The sequence below is a fragment of the Pelodiscus sinensis genome, chromosome 4 (assembly GCF_052426305.1).
Source record: "Pelodiscus sinensis isolate ZL-2025 chromosome 4, ASM5242630v1, whole genome shotgun sequence".
Taxonomy (NCBI): domain Eukaryota; kingdom Metazoa; phylum Chordata; order Testudines; family Trionychidae; genus Pelodiscus; species Pelodiscus sinensis.
The window spans coordinates 123,604,132-123,621,665 of NC_143055.1; the positions used below are offsets into that span (position 1 = coordinate 123,604,132).

At 46.9% G+C, this 17,534-nt stretch overlaps 1 protein-coding gene across 10 annotated transcripts in view; it reads left to right on the top strand.

Annotated features, from left to right (window-relative positions):
• WDFY3 (WD repeat and FYVE domain containing 3) overlaps positions 1 to 17,534 on the top strand; it is a 314,732-nt gene that overhangs the window by 72,469 nt on the left and 224,729 nt on the right. For 9 of the 10 annotated variants that reach the window (XM_075929522.2, XM_075929521.2, XM_075929520.2 and 6 more), the window contains exon 2: positions 8,181 to 8,273. The exons of the other annotated variant lie outside the window; for it this stretch is intronic. The gene's annotated coding sequence lies outside the window, so the exon portion shown is untranslated. The remainder of the gene's footprint in view (positions 1 to 8,180; positions 8,274 to 17,534) is intronic. 10 annotated transcript variants of the gene reach the window in all.

Genomic DNA, 17,534 nt, shown 5'->3' on the forward strand with positions numbered 1-17,534 from the left:
GGGGTAGATGCACCAGCCTACCCTCCATAGCCAGGCTGAAGCAGCCCCTAGCCCCTGCCTGAGGCCCCTAGGCTCACTGTGGGCTGTTTCTGCCTGTGACATGCCCAGGCCCTCTGTGGAGAGTGGCTGCTCTGGATCATCATTGTCTCTGTTCGTTGATCCTCTTAAAATTTCCAATAGACAGGTGAGGCATGATTTCCCTTTGCAAAAGCTGTATTGATGCTTCCCCAAGTGTTCATCTATGTGTGTGATATTTCTGTTATTTACTATAGTTACAATCAAATTGCCAGTATTGAAGCAAGGGTTACTGTCCTGTAATTTCCAGGATCACCTTAGGAGCCCTTTTTAAAAAAATGTTACAGTTCTTATCCTCCAGTCGTCTGGTATAGAAACTAGTTTTAAATAATAGGTTACATACCACACATAATAGTTTGGCAATTTCACGTTTATGTTCCTTGAGAATTCTTGGGTGAATACTAGGGATCTAAAAATGCAGTTAAAAATGTAACTGTATAACTGATAAAAATCACAGTGCTTTCATGTGCTGGGGGCTCTGAAGTATAAAGCTTAAATAAGTTTTATACTGCAGAGCCCACAGTGTAGCCTGCCCGGGAGCAGGCTTTGCTGCCGCAGCAAAGCAACCTTCACAGGAGCAGGGCTGGCAAGGAGGCTTCCTTGTGGCAGTGAAGTTGTCCCCCTGGGAGAGGGACTGGCAGGGGCTGCTGCTGGCACCAGCTGCCACTGCTGGCCCTGCTTCCAGGGAGGCTTTGCTGTGGGCTTTGCCTCCTGGCCCCGCTCCCATGGAGCTAGCAAATTGTAACCTGCAGGAGGGGGGCATCTGGGCACCCCATGGACAGGAGCTACTTCGGCGCGGCTAGCGGGCAGTGAGCTGTTCCAGCCCTCACTGGTTAACCGAAACCAGTTAACCTTTTAACTAGGGATGTAATAACATCTGGTTCTAGTGAGTTCTCTGTTTATCAACAGTCCCTGTCAGTTTGTCCCTGTCAGTGCTCCACCTTACATGTGTGGGTGCTGCTGTGCACTTAGTCAGAGATTTTGGTAGCAGTGCCCTCTGCGCACATGAAGCAGATGACACACACAGTGCCGCTACTATGCATGCGCAGCCAACTGTCCCTTCAGTTCCTTCTCTTCCGCCACTGGCGTCGGTTGGAACCGCAGTACTCTTAACTTTTTTCTTCAAAAGACTCTGTTTGTTTTTGTTAGTGTAGTTTAGTATAATAAGCTGGTCTTCATAGTTCGAATAGTTAAAACAGTGTTACTGTTTTTTTTGTCTTTTTTCTCCTTTTGTTTTTCCTGATAATCTTACCTCTCTGGGATGCCAGGTTCCCTAGGCTTTAAATGCTGCATGTCTTGCAGGCTCTCCATTCCGGTTTCTGTCAGGCACTTGCAATGTGTATGTGCCTGGGGCAGGCCCATGCCACAGCCCACTGCCAGCACTGCAAGCAGTTAACAGCCCAGACGTGGAAAGCCAGAGAGCTACAACTGAAGCACCCTGGAAAACACAGTAGAACCAGCCTCAGACCTGGAGCATTCCACCCCATCTCGACAGCCCTCCCCAGTGCTTAAGTCTGAGAAGGCAGCTCCCTCAGGCTCTGGTGTTAGAGACTGTTCTTCAGACCAGCCCAGGAAGAGATCCCATGCATCAAGTAAGGGTGACTCCTCAAAAAAATGGAGACAAACACCCATTGTATTTTCTGCACCAGCCCCCATTAGGGCACCAGACAGGGAGGTACTTGGACTGTCTGGCTCCAATAGGATTGGGCCACAAGAAATTTGATAAGGTTCAACAAGGACTTCACTTGGATGGAAGAATCCCAAGCATTGTTACAGGCTGGGGCCACCCAGCTAAGTAGTAGTTCTGCAGAAAAGGACCTGGGGGTTACAGTGGATGAGAAGCTGGATATGATCACCCTGATCACTCGGCAGGCGCACAGAAATGGCCCGGTGGGTGCCATGGTGCCTGCGGGCACCGCATTGGGGACCACTGAGTTAAGGACATGTCGTGTGGTGTTTGAAAGCGAAATCATCACAGTTAAATTAGTGTATTTGAATGCTTCATGGAAATGACTAGGTTTGATTAGGAAGGCAAACCCTTCCCCTGAAAATATCTGTGATTACTGAAACTTAGTTTGACTAAAAGTCCTGTATTTTACAGTGCCATAATTGAATGTCATCTCCAAATTTTGCTGAAATAACTCTTTGTAGAACAGTTGAATTTTGTATTTAACTTTTTAGGAAAATACTTAATTGTACAGAGTGAGCATTTATTTTTTTCTCGTTTCTTTCATTTCCTCTGACAGAAGCACAGTGATTCTCAGAGACTTCAGACTGTGTGTGCATATGAACATATATTCTGATAACATCTCTGGCATAGGCTACAAACTTCTATTTACTCCCACAAACAACCACTGTCTCTCTGATTACATCTCAGACATAGGCCACTTCTGAATGAAGTCAAATATTTATTCAAGATCACTTAACTGATTTTCACCAAGAGTATCTGGTGGAACTTTTAAGTTCTGTCAGATACTTCCCTTTTCCAGGATTGTCTTTCTGACTTCCCTGACTTACCCGCTCCACTCCTCTTCATAGTGACCATAGGAAATTATGTTGACTCTGTTTCTTTAGTGTACCCCAGAAGATGGCAGTATAGAGAGATCATTGAAAAGGGAGCAAGGATGTTAGGAATTGGGTGTGTAAAGAGAGCATGGGAGGGAGAAGTGGGCATTGAGCTGTTGGGACTATGAAGTGGAAAATAATATAGTGAAGCTGCAAGTCTAATTAGTTAAGGTAGAACATTTCTTATTATTTAAAAAATATAACTATTTAGTTCTCTAAAATCCACATGCTGACTCAGATTGCCTTTAAATTTGCTGTGCCTTCTGTCTAGTGTGTATGTGCTGGTTTCTGTTGGTCCCAATTTGTCACTTTGACTTGAGCAAGAAGTTCCTGAGATACTTCCCTAAAATAAATCATGTGTTGGGGAAAATCAGATGATTTTGTAATGCTTTTTTGCACACATCAGGGCCTAAGCTATGTCTGTAATCCTCCCTTTGCTGCTTGGAATTTATTTTGGGTAGTGCACTGCACCTACTGCAATTTTGGGTGTACCTGTGTTGTATTGAAAAAGTTATTCATGCCTAATTTAGGTACCACAGATGGGAGCATCAGTAGCTTGAGCCAAAAAGAATGAAAGGCGCATGTGTAGCAAGAGTCAGGTGACATTTACAATGCCCATCACTTAGGATGGCAGGAGTCGTGTGTCTATATATTAAAAAAAATTTTCCTGCAGAACAACAGAAGTAATGTTCTGCATCACTCTGCATCCTGCAGGAAAAGTTTTTGTCCTGACGCCTCCCTGTTGCTGGGTGTGTGTATTGGGGTGGGGGTACCGAGAGCTATGCCACCTCCCTGGTGTGCTGAGGGGAGGAGGGGGCACCTGGACAAGCATCTGCCTATCTCTGGACCCCGACCATAGCCTGCCCAACCCACATGCCTGCTGCGGCTTGGCTCTGGGTAGCCTGTCCTCCCCTCTCTCCACACACACGCACCATGAGGAGCGAGGTGGCGCTGCCTCCTGGCACCTCACTAGTCCCTACATGGCGCTAGCTCCACCCCGTTAGGGAAAGATGGGGGTGTAGGAATGGAGGAAAGAAGGGGGGGTAGGGATAGGCAGTGTGTGGTGGGGAGAGGGAGGGATTAGGGAGAATGGTGAGTGCAAAAATTAAGGCAGGGGGATCAAATTGAAGTACAGGTTGCAGGGGATGGGAGGGGAGAGTCCTGCCTGACAGGAGGACTCGGATGTGGGACGCCTGGGGCTGGCCTGGCCTCAGCCCTGCCCGACGGCCAGGAGAGGAGGGAGGGAGAGCTGGATCTAAGCTGGCCTGACAGCTGGGGTGGAGGGAAAAGTGGGTAGGACAGGGCTGCCATGCCTCGGCCTGGCTCTCCTGGGCGGCTAGTGAAGAGCTGGGGATACCTACCCCCAAGAGAAAGTGGGGTCACTGCCTCCTAGTAGCTCATATACAGATAGTCTTCTTCAAACGGGATTATGTTAATATGAATTTAGGAACCTTTTAAGTTTGTTCCCATATGGGAGAGTTACATTGCAGCAGGTGGGTATGTCTACAGGTACAGGCTCCCCTCAGTTCCTTGTCTACCCTAGTCGGCAGAAGAGACAGTGCTTTTTCTGACTGAAAAAGATAGAGTAGTTAGTTTATACTATCATAAGTAGTTTAGTAAGTTTATAGTTAGCATTAAGTTCTAGTCCCCCCCCCCCCCCCTTGGAAAAAAGTTAACCCTGTGATTTTTTTTCTTTTCTTCTCAACCAAGTTCTGGACCCCAAAGTTTTTTCTTCTTGAAGCCAGGAGAGCCTGGCATAATTAGAAGTGTGATGCTTGCCTTGGACTCAATGTCCATATTAGGGATGTTTAAACATTGATTAATTGAATAGTTGAGTAACCTCATGGATTCTTATTGGTTAGTCGACTATTCTATAGTCCACCGGGGTGGGGCCAGCAGCCAGTGTGCTCCAGCCCCATTCCCAAGGAGCCTCCTGCCACTCTGCACTGCTGCCTCTGTATCAACGCAGGGTGCCAGGCAGGAGCTGGGCCATGAGGGGAGCCAGTTTAAAAACCAGCTCCCCTCATGGACTGGCAGTGCGGGGTGACAGCAGCCCCTGTTTAGGGAGGGTCTGAGCTCCTGGACCTGGCTCGAGCCGGAACTGAGCAAGGCTGCCTGCCTACCCAGCTCCTACTACACTTCAAATGCAGAGCCATAGCGGGAGTAGGTCCTGGACCCGTCACAAGCCAGCACTGAGCCGGGCCGCTGGCCAGCCTGCTAAAAAATGTATTGGCGGAGGGTGGGGGGAATGCGTGTAGTCTATAGCAGTTTTTCCCAACCTTTTTTTATGAAGTACCCCTTTACAAAAATTATGCGTAACCCCAGTACCTACAGTTTTCAGACGCACAAAATTTTTTTCTACCATTGCAACAAGTTTGTTTAAACAACTTAATTGTAGCCGGGTGGGCGATGACATTTTTGGGTGTAAAAAGTACAAAAATAATAAAACACTGTAAAACTTAGAACAAAAATTCAGTTTTCTCCAAATTTCAGTTATGTTGACGTACCCTCCAGACTTCTCTCTAGTATCCCTAAGGCAGGGGTCCCCAACGTGGTGCCCGCGGGTGCCATGGCGCCCGCTGGGGCATTTGTGCATGCCCGCCGACAACCTGGGCCGGCCCCGCCATCAGCGCGGCGCTCGGGAGGCGCTGGCCCCAGGTGCGCGGTACACACCGGCGCCGGGTGCGTGGCGCTTGGGCGGCCCCAGCCCCGGGACACATGTGGATGCGCAGCGCTCAAGTGGCGCCAGTGCCGGCCCCAGGCGCGCGGCTCGGGCGGTGGCGCTGGCCCCGGGCCGGCGACACAAGGCACTTGGGCGGCCTAGGCCCCAGGCGCAAGGTGCTTGGGCGGCCCCAGCCCCGGCCCTGGGGCACGTGCCGGCGCTGGGTGCAAGGGCATCACCGTCCCCTGGTGTGCCCCCGGACGCGCGGCCCCACCCCTGGGCACCCGGCACGTGAGTGGCCCCACCCCCGGGCGTCCGGGAGCCTCTAAAGGTTGGGGACCACTGCCCTAAGGGTACTCGTACGACTGGTTGAGAAACACTGATCTATAGCATTAACCTATAAGCTTTTGCTTATCGGTTAATTGGTTAATCGACTACACTTATTACATCCCTAACCCGTATCTGATGGGCACATCTCCTGCCCAGATATGACTATCCAACAGTCAAGCGCTTCCTTAAGGGCATGCAAAACACTTTCCCACCTGTCAAACCTCTAGTCGAATCTCTGGACCTCAATTTAGTACTTCAGGCCCTCACCAGTAGCCCATTTGAATCCCTGGCGACATGATCCATGCTCCACCTTTCCATGAAGGTGGCCCTATTGTTGGCTGTCACATCAGCCAGGAGAGTGAGTGAAATTGGTGCCCTAATGGCTGATCCACTCTTCATGGTATTCCTTAAAGATAAAGTGGTTCTGTGACCACATCCAAAGTTTTTGCCAAAGGTTTCCACCTCTTTCAACTGCAATGAGCCTGTAATACTGCCCATCTTTTTTCCAGTGCCTCACGCCAATGCACAAGAGGTTACGTGGCACGTGCTTGATGTGCTCAGAGCAATTTCCTTTTATGTGGACAGCACAAAGAGAATCTGCACAACACCTAGACTGTTCGTATCCACTGCAGAGAGATCTCCTTGGGCATGCCAATTTTCAGCCAGAAGATAGTCATATGGATTGTGCAGTACATCTGGTTGGCCTAACTCCTTCTTGAACCAAGACCCTCTATTGCAACTATGCAAGCTACAAGGGCAATGGCGGCTTCTACAGCCTACCTCAATAACATACTTCTTGTGGACATTTACATATCTGTGACGTGGTCCTCCGCCCACACATTCACAAGATGTTAAGCCTTGATACTTACCTATCCTGGGCCATATCTACACTACAAGGTTTTTGTGCAAAAATGTCTGTTTTTGTGCAAAAACCGACAGAGCGTCCACACCTCGAACGCGTTTTTGCATAAGAAAAATGACAGAATAGAGGACTTTTTCCAGTAGAGTTATTCCTTTCCCCTTGAGGAATAACTCCTTTTTGCGCTACAGCTCTTACGCAAAAAGGCAGGTGTGGATGCTCCGGAGGGGTTTTAGCGCAAGAAACCCCTATTGGAAAAAGCTGAGGTGAATGGGCATCAGAGCTTTCTTGTGCAAGACTGTCCATGCAGTGTGGACGCTCTCTTGTGCAAAAGCATATTGCTTTTGCGATGCGCTTTGAGGTCTGGGCGCGCTTTTGCACAAGAAGTTTTTGTGCAAGAATTCTTCTGCAAAAGACTTCTTGCGCAAAAACCCTGCAGTGTAGACTAAGCCCAGGGTACTAAATCTGGGCACGCTGTTCTGACTGTGATCCAGGTTACTGACTAGCCAAAGCATCCACCTTCAATCAATGGGACTTCTCTATAGTCACTTAAGGTGGGGCAACCATAGTGACACTCCTCAAAGAAGAAGAGAGGGTTACTCACCTTGTGCGGTAAGGGAGGTTCTTTGAGATGTTTGTCCTTTTGGGTGCGCCACCACCTGCCGTTCCTCCCCTCTGCTTTGGATATTATTAAATGCTTCTGTGACCGAGAAGGAATGGAGGGGGTGGTTGGCTGCGTGTGTGTAATAGCAGTACTGCGCATGCCATTTGCTCCATGTGCGCAGGCTACCAGAGGGTACTGCTACCTTAAATCTCCAACTAGGCACGCAGTGGTGCTCAGATACTTAAGGTAGAGAACCCATAGCAACATCCACCTCGAAGAACCTCTGTTACTGCACAAGGTGAGTTAACCCCCTCTTTAACCAGACAAGTGACTCTGAGCGTATACAATAATACTTAACTAAGTGCCTTACAAATATTAAGTTTCATAACATCCTTTGAGCTGGTTAAGCTTTATTAATACCAGAGTGCTTTCAAAGCCTTAAAGGTAATGCAGTCATTAAGCTGTACTCTTTTTACTTCCATGCATTCAGTTCTCTGATTGTTTTCCTCTTTCTTTAAGCTATAAATGTGTGTAAAGTAAAAGCAAAACAAATCTTTTTTGAAATGTATTTTTAATTTTTTCCAGCTATTTTAGATTTGGATGACCGTTGCTATGTTTTGGCTTGTTTCTGCCTGTCTCTAAAATCTTAGTCGGGTATCTAATACCCAATTGGCAGATTCGCAGACTGAGATGCAAAAGGTAGTCCAGCATCTTGAATGTCACAAGAAATTGGTGGCAGACCTTGGAAATAGGGCCTGGTTCCCATTTGCCTATTGTAACCAGACTTCTTTTTCTCCCTATATAATACTCTTGCTAGTCACAGTATGCTACTGTATTACTTAAAACAGAAATTTGGGCTTGACAAGTAAGAACACTTTTTGCTGCTTAGGTGTTCCTAGTCAGTTTTATTTTCTTAGTGAGGTCTTGCAGTTCATTTCATGTAGTGATTGTATTCTTCCTTCAAATTCTTGTGTAAAAGACCAAGTAAAAGACCTCTTTAGAGTGTGACCACCCAACTGGTCTTGACAGATTTGTGGTTCCAATAGAGTGCTTACCTTTTTCCATTTTATTTCTGTATTAACTAGTGGGAGCACGGCTTGTTCTTGAAGAAAATCCAGGAAGAGGAATGGACCATGTTTTCATGAAGTTAATACCTGTGACCCAGGAATGCTATAGAGGTCAGTGATTGGGACGGGGAGGGGAAGCTCTCTGTGTTTAAGAGATTTTGCTAGAATTGCTCTGGATTTGTAATTGCCACATGCAGTTGCTTAACTGATTTTTGGATGCAGTTTGGCAGATGCAAGGATTTTATTTGTCTGAGAGAAAAGGAAAGTGTATCAATTTTAAACACAGAAAATCTGAATTGGCTTCCCAATACAGTCAAGTAAGATTACAGTGCTGATTTATTCCTACAAAAGCATTAGAAATACATAGTTACATCTGCAGTTATTCACTTAATATATTATGCTGCATTGAAATGTCTGCACTATCAAAACCAGTGATCCTGGACTATTGTGTTAAACTCTGAAGTTCTTAATTGATAATCAGCAGTGTGAATGTAATACCCTCTATACACATGGTATTCTTTTCTCAGTCTACCAAGTAGTACTAATTCTGAGACGTTTCTTCTGTTCCTGTCTATAATAACCTATAAATAGAAGACAGGAAATGCCCATAATATGGGAATCTTAGTATTACTTTCCTATATTTTCTGTTTGACTTAAGTACGTTTTTTTTTTTTTTTTAATTGAGAAATGTAGGGCTGGTAGAGACCTCAAGGTCATCTAGTCCATTTGTCCCCAACCTTTTTATGCCCAAGATCAGGGGATGTGTGGTGCTGGCTCTGAGAGGGGGTCATAGCTGGAGCCGGTGCTTGGAATACAGCAGGAGTTCTAGGGTGCTGGCTCTGGGAGTGGGCTCAGGGTGGGGATTCAGGGTGCAGGAGGAGGTATGGGGGTGCTGGCGGTAAGTGTGGAGTCAGAGCTAGGGGAGGTGCTTGGTGTACAGGAGGGGATACAGGTGCTGGTTGTGGGACTGAGCTGGTGGTTTGGCATGTAGCCCTCTGCCAAGGAGCACTTATCACTGGTGGCTCCCTGCTGGCCCCGGCCCCATGTTACTCCCAGAAGGGGCTAAGGCACCCCTGTGGCCCTGGGAGTTGAGGGCAGAGGGCATGTGGCTCTGCATGCTGCAGCTGTCTTCCGGAATTACTCCCTCAGCTTGCATTGGCCACAGTTCCCTATTCCCAGCCAACGGAAACTGAGGGGGCAGTGCTTGCAGGCAGGAGTAATGTGCCCTACCTCACATATGGGGCCATGTTGGCTGTCTGCTTCTTTCAGCCTTTCCTCATGGGTCACATATTCTATGTCTACACAGCAGAAAGAAAAACCCGCAGTAGTGTATCCAGGACCCCAGGTCAGTTTACTTGGATATGTGGGGATTGTGCTGCAGGTCTAAATAGGGCAGTGTAGCAGCTTGGGCTGGAGCCTGGGTTCTGAAACCTGGCAAGGTGCAAGAGTGTTGGAGCTTAGCCCAAATGTCTGCATTGCTACTTTCAGTCCTGTGGTGTGAGCCAAAAAATCCATTAAACCCAGGCTCTGAGACTCTTTGCTGTGGATCTTTTCAGTACCCTAAATCTCTTGCCTTTCTTATGCTCTGTTATGGTGACTCTCTAATTTATTCATATCTTTCATAAAGTGCGGTGCCCAAAACTGGACATTAATCATAGAATCAAAGGGCTGGAAGAGATCTCATCAAGTCCAGCCCCATGCCCAAGGCAGGACCAATCCCAACTAAATCAACCCAACGTTGGCTTTGCCAAGCTGAGACTTCAGAACCTCTAGGGATGGCGATTCAACCACATCCCTAAGTAACCCATTCCAGTATTTCACCACCCTCCTTGTAAAATAGTTTTTCCTAATCTCCAATCTACTCCTCCCCCACTGCAACTTGAGACCACTGCTCCTTGTTCTGCCATCCATCACTACTGAGAACAGCCTTTCTCCATCCTCTTCGGAACCTCCCTTAAGGAAGTTGAAGGCTGCTATCAAATACCCCTTCACTCTTCTCTTCTCTTCTGCAAACTAAACAAACTCAAATCCATCAGCCTCTCCTCATAGGTCATGTGTTCCAGGACCCGGGCGGCGGGACCGCGGCGTGTCTGGTCGGACCCGCCGCCCGCGTCCTCCGGGGCGAGAAAAGCCTCGTTTGTAAGTACGGATCCGACATAAGTCAGATCCGCGTAACCCGGGGACTGCTTGTAGTTCCTAACCTGTTCTTTCCCTACCAAGGGCTGTCCACCTCCTTCCCATACTGCGTTGCCTAGTACATTAGTCTGGGAGCTGACCTTGTCTGTGAAGACAGAGGCAAAGCATTGAGTACTTCAGCTTTTCCTACATCATCTGTCACTAGGTTGCCTTCCTCATCTTGGTGAAGTCTTCCCAGTGCTGAGTAAATTGGAACAATAACTTCTTGCGTATTGTGCAGCATTTGTGTTAAGATATGCTAGAATGGTATTGCTTTTTTCTCAGTATCATACTGATTCATAATCAGTTTGTGATCCTCTGACCCTTTTCTTCAGTACTGCTGCATAGCCAATTATTCTTCCTTTTGTGTTTGTATATTTGATTTTCTGTCCTAAATGTTGTTCTTTGAGTTTGTCTTTGTTGAATTTCATCTTCATTTCAGACCATTTTTCCAGTGTGTCTTGGTTATTTTTTAATTTTTAAAGTGCTCGTAGACCCTCCTTGCTTGATATTATCTGCAGATTTTATAAGTATGCTGTCTATTCCAGGATCCAAGTCATTAATGCAAAGGTCCTATTGAGAGTTAAGATCCACTGGAGTTTTGTGTTTAGGTCTGTTTCTTAGGATTCATTGTAATATTGCTACACCTCTAGCATGGACTTTTCTTATGTCCATGTAGTCCTAGTGCAAATAGGTTAGCTCAGCGTTTCCCAAACCATGGGCCGCGGCCCGGTACTGGACTACGGGAAAATACCAGGCCTCAGCGTGGCTGCCAGGGTGTTCTGGGTTCTTGGAGTGTCCGTGTGGTGCCGGGTCCCCAAAGCCCTGGGCTGGGCTGGGCGGAGGATGCAGCCGGATGTTCCGGGCTCCCAACAGAGGCATAGTGAGGAGGGAACGGCGGGACAGTTGCCCCCGGGTGCCACGCTAGGGGGAGCCAGGCTGGGCTACAAGGGGAGGGGAGGTGCGGGGTGCTGGGCTCACCTGGGCTTCAGGAGGAGGGAGGTGCCGGGAACCCGGCGCTGGACTCAAGGGGAGGGGCAGGGGGTCAGTGCTGGGCTCAGCATGTCTGTGCGGTTTGGGGGAAACTGCAGGGAAACGGAGCTCAGCTGGGCTGCGAGGTGCCGGGTGCTGGGCTGAGCTGGGCTGGGCTTCAGGAATGGGGAGAGGTGCGGAGCTCAGTTTGGCTGCAGGAGGAGGGAGGTGCTGGGAACCCGGTTCTAGAATCAAGGGGAGGGAAGAAGGGGCAGGAAATCAGAGCTGGGCTCAGCAGTTCTGTGGGTTTGGAGGGAGGTGCAGGGAAACGGGGCTCAGCTGTGCTGTGGGGGAGCCATGCAGGGAACGAACCAATGCAGGGCTCAACTGGGCTGAGATGGATGGGGAGGGCATAGGGAACAGAAGGGCAGCTCAGCTGGGCTGTGAGGGGCTGCAGGGAACTGGTGCTGCACTCCCTTTGATTGTGGGGATGGTTTGGGGGGAGGTGCAGGGAACCAGCGGGGGTGGGCAGCTCAGTTGGGTTGCCAGGGAGGGAGGTGCAAAGAAGGCTAGTGGGGAGGTAGGGAACCAGGAGCCCTGTAATGACCTCCCCTGGTCCAAAAAATCCCTCATCTGGGACCAGTGAGGTCCAACTCCTACCCAAGTCCCCTCCTTGCATCCTCCCTCCTAGCCAGATACCCTACCCCCAATCTGCTCCTTCTCCCACCTCCCGGAGTGCCCGTGTGGTGTCAGGTCCCCCAAGCCCTGGCCTGGGCTGGGCGGAGGATACAGCTGGATGTTCTGGGCTCCCCGAGTGCCCATGCAGCACCGGGTCCCCCAAGCCCTGGCCCGGGCTGGATGGAGGATGCATCCGGGTGAAACAGTGAAAATGTATTAATTTTTTTTTCTTTTTTCAAATATGCATTTATATTTTTGGGCTGCAAAAAACAGTACTGAAAAAAACTGGGTTCTGACTAAAGTAACAAGTTTGGGAAACCCTGTTCTAGCCAGCTTTCTAGTCATCTTACAGTCCATTTATCCAATCCATATTCCCTTAACTTACTGGCAAGAATATTGTGGGTGATCGTATCAAAAGCTTTGCTAAAGCTGGCACTGGGGGCTTTGGGAAGACCAGAAACAACTTATTTGCATATTCATTATTTGCTTAATAAATATGCAAATGAATGTTACCAGTCCTCCAAAAGTTCGTGAATGGATTTACTGGTCCCCGTGTCAAAAAGTTTGGGAAACCCTGGGTTAGCTTATAGAAGAGCTTATTTTTAAAAGTTGAGTATTTAGCTAGTGTAATTTACATGTTTGAAATATTAAAGGGGATTAAAGGGATATTTCACCAGATGAATTTCTTTGTAACATATGAAGCCAAAAAGAAGCTCAAATAAGCTTAGCTAATCAGTAATGCTTCATTTTTGTTCATGTAAATTAAATATGACAAATCAGATTTGTTGAGAACCTAGTGGGTGTAAGAGTTATGGAATAATAATAAAATGTTCCTGGTCAGATAATTGAATTTTTACAGCTTTTATAAAGGACATGCTGAGAACCGCTAGGGCGGTATTGTTAAAATGTCACCAGTTGGTAACCTTACTCCAGTTAATGGATATTAAATGTTCTCCTTTGAATACTGAAAAAACAACAAATAGTCTGGTAGCACTTTATAGACTAACAAAACATGTAGATGGTATCATGAGATTTCTTATTCATGCCTTTTCTAATCAGGTTTGTGTGCGCCATGTGCATGAACACTGGAAACTTTTCCCTAGCAGCATCCGTAAGGTTAGCTCTGGAGTGGCGCTGGAAGGCATGCTATATATAACCCTGCCAATACAACTATCCCTTGGTTCCTCCTTGCTGTCCATGACGATGTTGGAGCATGGCCCATTTGCTCACAAGTATGCCCTAGCCTATTGTTGGAATTAGTTTGAATTAGGGATGTTAAATTTTGATTAATTAACTAACCGAATAGTCAATGGGATTTCCATCGACTATTCGATTAGTTGATAAGGACTAGTGCAGTGTTCCACCTTTGAAATGTACAAGACCCCCAGCTGGGGGTCTTGTACATTTCAAAGATTGAAACGCTATGTCCCCCTCTGACTCCAGGCTCCACGCGGTGTTTTAATATTTGAAATGCACAAGAGCCCCTGCTAGGGCTCTTGTAAATTTCAAAGTTAGAATACCACCACTGCTCCCCTGTCCCCTCCCATGGAGCTGGGAGGAACCGGCTCCCCCAGCACCGCCTCTACTCCTCCCCCCCCTTGTTGCCTCATTCCGAGTGCTACGGCGGGAGGCGAAGGGGGGCGAGGTGATGATGTACACTGCAAGGCCTCGCCCCCTGGCCGTGTACATCACCGCCCTGCCCCCCTTCCCCTTCTGCCGTGCTGCTCGGCTGACTTCTGCGCCGCTCAGCCGGGCCACCGCGGGGAGCAAGCAGCGCAAGCTGCCTTTTGGGCCCCGCGCTCCCCATGCTACATATAAGATTCAGTTCTGTGGAGATCTGGAAGCCTATTTTCGCCACCTCTGCCTAAAGGAATATTTCCAATACACCAATGTACATCACACTGATCTTGCTGCTCCCCCCCTGCCAGTCGCACAAGAGGAAGGCTTCTATGTGGACCCCTACTAATGGTCGTAACGAGAGTCTTGACTTCTAAATCGGCTGCTTCTGCAAACATGCTCGAGCTGACATAGTCAGCAAACAACAGCATATTACATACGACCTTAGTCATGCAGAATGCAATGCTATACACAGCCTCAAAAACAATTCTAGCATCATAATGAAAGAGGCTGACAAAGGGTGCGCCGTAGTAGTCATGAACAGAACAGATTATGCAGAGGAGGCGACCAGACAACTCACCAACACCAGATTATACAAGCCTCTCTCCTGTGATCCCACTAAAGAATACCAACCCCTTCCCCCCCCCCCCCCCGAAACAATTACTCATGAAGCTCCCTGTTCCTGCGCAGGACCAAATTTACACTAAAACCCGCCTTAATCCTCAACCAGGACTTTTCTATCTGCCACCCAAAATACACAAACCTGGAAATTCCAGATGACCCATCATCTCAAGCATTGGCACACTTAGTTTAGACTGCAGGGTTTTTTTTTTTTTTTTTTTTGAAAAACGTCTGTTTTTCTGCAAAAACTTCACTTGTGTCCACATTGCTATTGTGTTCTTTCAAAAGAATGCAGGTGTTTTTCCGACATTGGTAGACTTCATTCTATGAGGAAGACCGCCTTTTCCGAAAGAGCTCTTTCAGAAAAAGGCGTGTGTGGACACGGAAGAGGGAGTTTATTCGAAAGAATAGGCCTCTAGGAAAAAACACAGGTGCCCTGGTGGCCACTCCATCCATGGTAATCACAGCTTAAATGCAAGATAACATCCATTCAGTGTGGACACACTCTTTCGGAAGAAGTTTTTTTGGAAGGTCTCTTCTGAAAAAGCTTCTTTCGAAAGAAGCTTGCAGTCTAGATGTACCCTTACAGCAGAATTATCTGGCTAAATGGACTCTCTCCTTAGGCCCTATGCTACCAGCATTCCTAATTATCTTTGAGACACCACTGACTTCCGAAGTTACTACAAAACATCAGTAATCTTCCTGAAAACACCATCCTGGCCACCATGGATGTAGAAACTCTTCTCAACAACATTGCACATGAAGACAGATTACAGGCTATCAGGACCACCATCCCTGATGATAGCACTGCACACCTGGTTACAGAGCTCTGCGACTTTGTCCTCACCCATATGTTGTTGGAGTCAGACTGATGAATGGAAACTATACTGTGGCATGGAATTCACACAGTGTAGGTATCATTACTGAGCATGGTGAACTTGCCCCAGAGATCAACTCTTGTAATTTTGAGCTGCATTAGTACCTCTAGTGATGAAAAATGAGGCTAAATAAAAGTTGTTGGTTTTTTTAGTTTGTAGCAGATACATTTTAAATCTTGTCAGGGACAACATCATTTTGGTGGGTAGTAAGGGGGGAGGTCTAGGTTGCATATAAGGAAAAACTATTTCACTAGGAGGGTAGTGAAGCACTGGAATGGGTTATCTAGGGAGGTGGTGGAATCTCCATCCCTGGAGGTTTTTAAGTCTCAGCTTGACAAAGCCCTTGTGCAAAGTCTTTTCCAGCCCTATAATTCTATGATGTTGAAAGTCATGAGCCAGTAGGAAAATGTAGTTGATACAGAACTCTGTAGCATGTCTCCTCTCCTCTACCCCCCACTTTGGCTTCACTTAGAGTAATCAGGTTCAAGACATTTGTCTTTCTCTCCATTTGTAAATAGATAAGTGAAAATATTCTGGACTAAAATGCTAAAATAAAAAGACCCTGCTTCATAGTATATACTTTGTAACTGTTAGTCTGTTCAGAGTAGACATCTACCCAGTTTGTTCAGTTGACTTTTGTGGACATGAGGTTTGTTGCTAGCATACCTTTCCTAACATACACATTGTGTGATTTTGGAAGCTAGGCCCATGATCTAAACATTTGCTACCAACCTGTTTTGCCAAATGCAAGATTGTGAAAACATGAGCAAGAGAAGAAACTTTAAAAAAACATTGTAAAGAGTATAAGAAACAGTAATGGATTTTTACAACTAATAAACTTTAGTGAAAATAAGGTTGGTGAAGGAGTGTGGTCCAGTGTATAGTGCACGAGACAGATTAAAGAGATCTGGATTATTTTAATTTTACCACGAGCTTACTATGTGATCTTTGTAATGCCTGAGAAGGATCAGGCCTTTCTGTTCAGCACTGTACCTAGCAGGGAGCAGGGTCATAGAATCATAAAATCCAAGGGCTGGAAGAGACCAGGACTTAAAAATCTCTAGGGATGGAGATTCCACCACCTCCCTTGGTAACCCATTTCAGTGCTTCATCACCTTCCTAGTGTAACAGTTTTTCCTAATCTACAAGCTAGACCTCTCCTACTGTAACTTGAAACCATTTCTCCTTGTTCTGCCATCCGTCACCACTGAGAACAGTCTCTGTCCATCTACTCTGGAATGTCCCTTCAAGAAGTTGAAGGTTGCAATCAAATTCCCCCTCACTCTTCTTTTCTGTAGACTAAATAAGCCCAAATCCCTCAGCGTCTCCTCATAGGGCATGTGCTCCAACCCCCTAATTATTTTGGTGGCTCTCCACTGGATCCTCTGCAATTCGTCCATAACCTTTCTGTACTGAGGGGCGCGAAGCTGGACACAGTACTCCAGATGTGGCCTCACCAATATTGAATAATCAATAGGGAATAATCACTTCACCAGGTCTGCTGGAAATGCTCTTCTTAATGTACTCAAATATGCCATTAGCCTTCTTGACTACAAGGGCACACTGTTGACTCATATCTGGATTCTTTATCCACTGTAATCCCCAGGTCCTTTTCTGCTGAACTGCTACCTACCCAGTCTGTCCCAGTGCTTAGGATTCTTCCGTCCCAAGTGCAGGATTCTATACTTTTCCTTGTTGAACCTCATCTGATATCTTTTGGCCCAATCTCTGAATTTTTCTAGGTCACTCTGGACCCTATCTCTACCCTCCAGTGTATCTACTTCTTCCCTTAGCCTAGTGTCATCTGCAAACTTGTTGAGGGTGCAATCCATCCACTCATCCAGGTCATTAATAAAGATGTTGAACAAAACCAGCCCTAGAACTGATCCTTGGGGCACTCTGCTTGAAACTGATCGCCAGCCAGCCAGACATCGAGCCATTGATCACTAGCCGTTGAGTCCGATGAGCTAGCCAGCTTTCCAGCCATTTTGCATTTCATTTATCCAATCCATACTTCCTTAACTTGCTGGCAAGAATATTGTTGGAGACTGTCAAAAGTTTGGCTAAAATCAAGGCATATCTCACATCCACTGACTTCTCCATGTCCACAGAGCCAGTTACCTCATCATAAAAGCTAATCAGATTGGTCAGGCATGACTTGCCATTGATAAATCCATGTTGACTATTCCTGATCACTTTCCCCTCTTCCAAGTGCTTCAAAATGGATTCTTTGAGGATCCCCTCCATGACTTTTCCAGGGACCGAGGTAAGGCTGACTGGTCTGTAGCTTCCTAGATTGTCCTTCTTCCCTTTTTTAAAGATGGGCACTACATTTGCCTTTTTCCAATCATCCGGGATCTCTCCTGATCTCCATGACTTTTCAGAGATAATTGCAAAGGCTTGGCAACGACATCTACCAATTCCCTCAGTA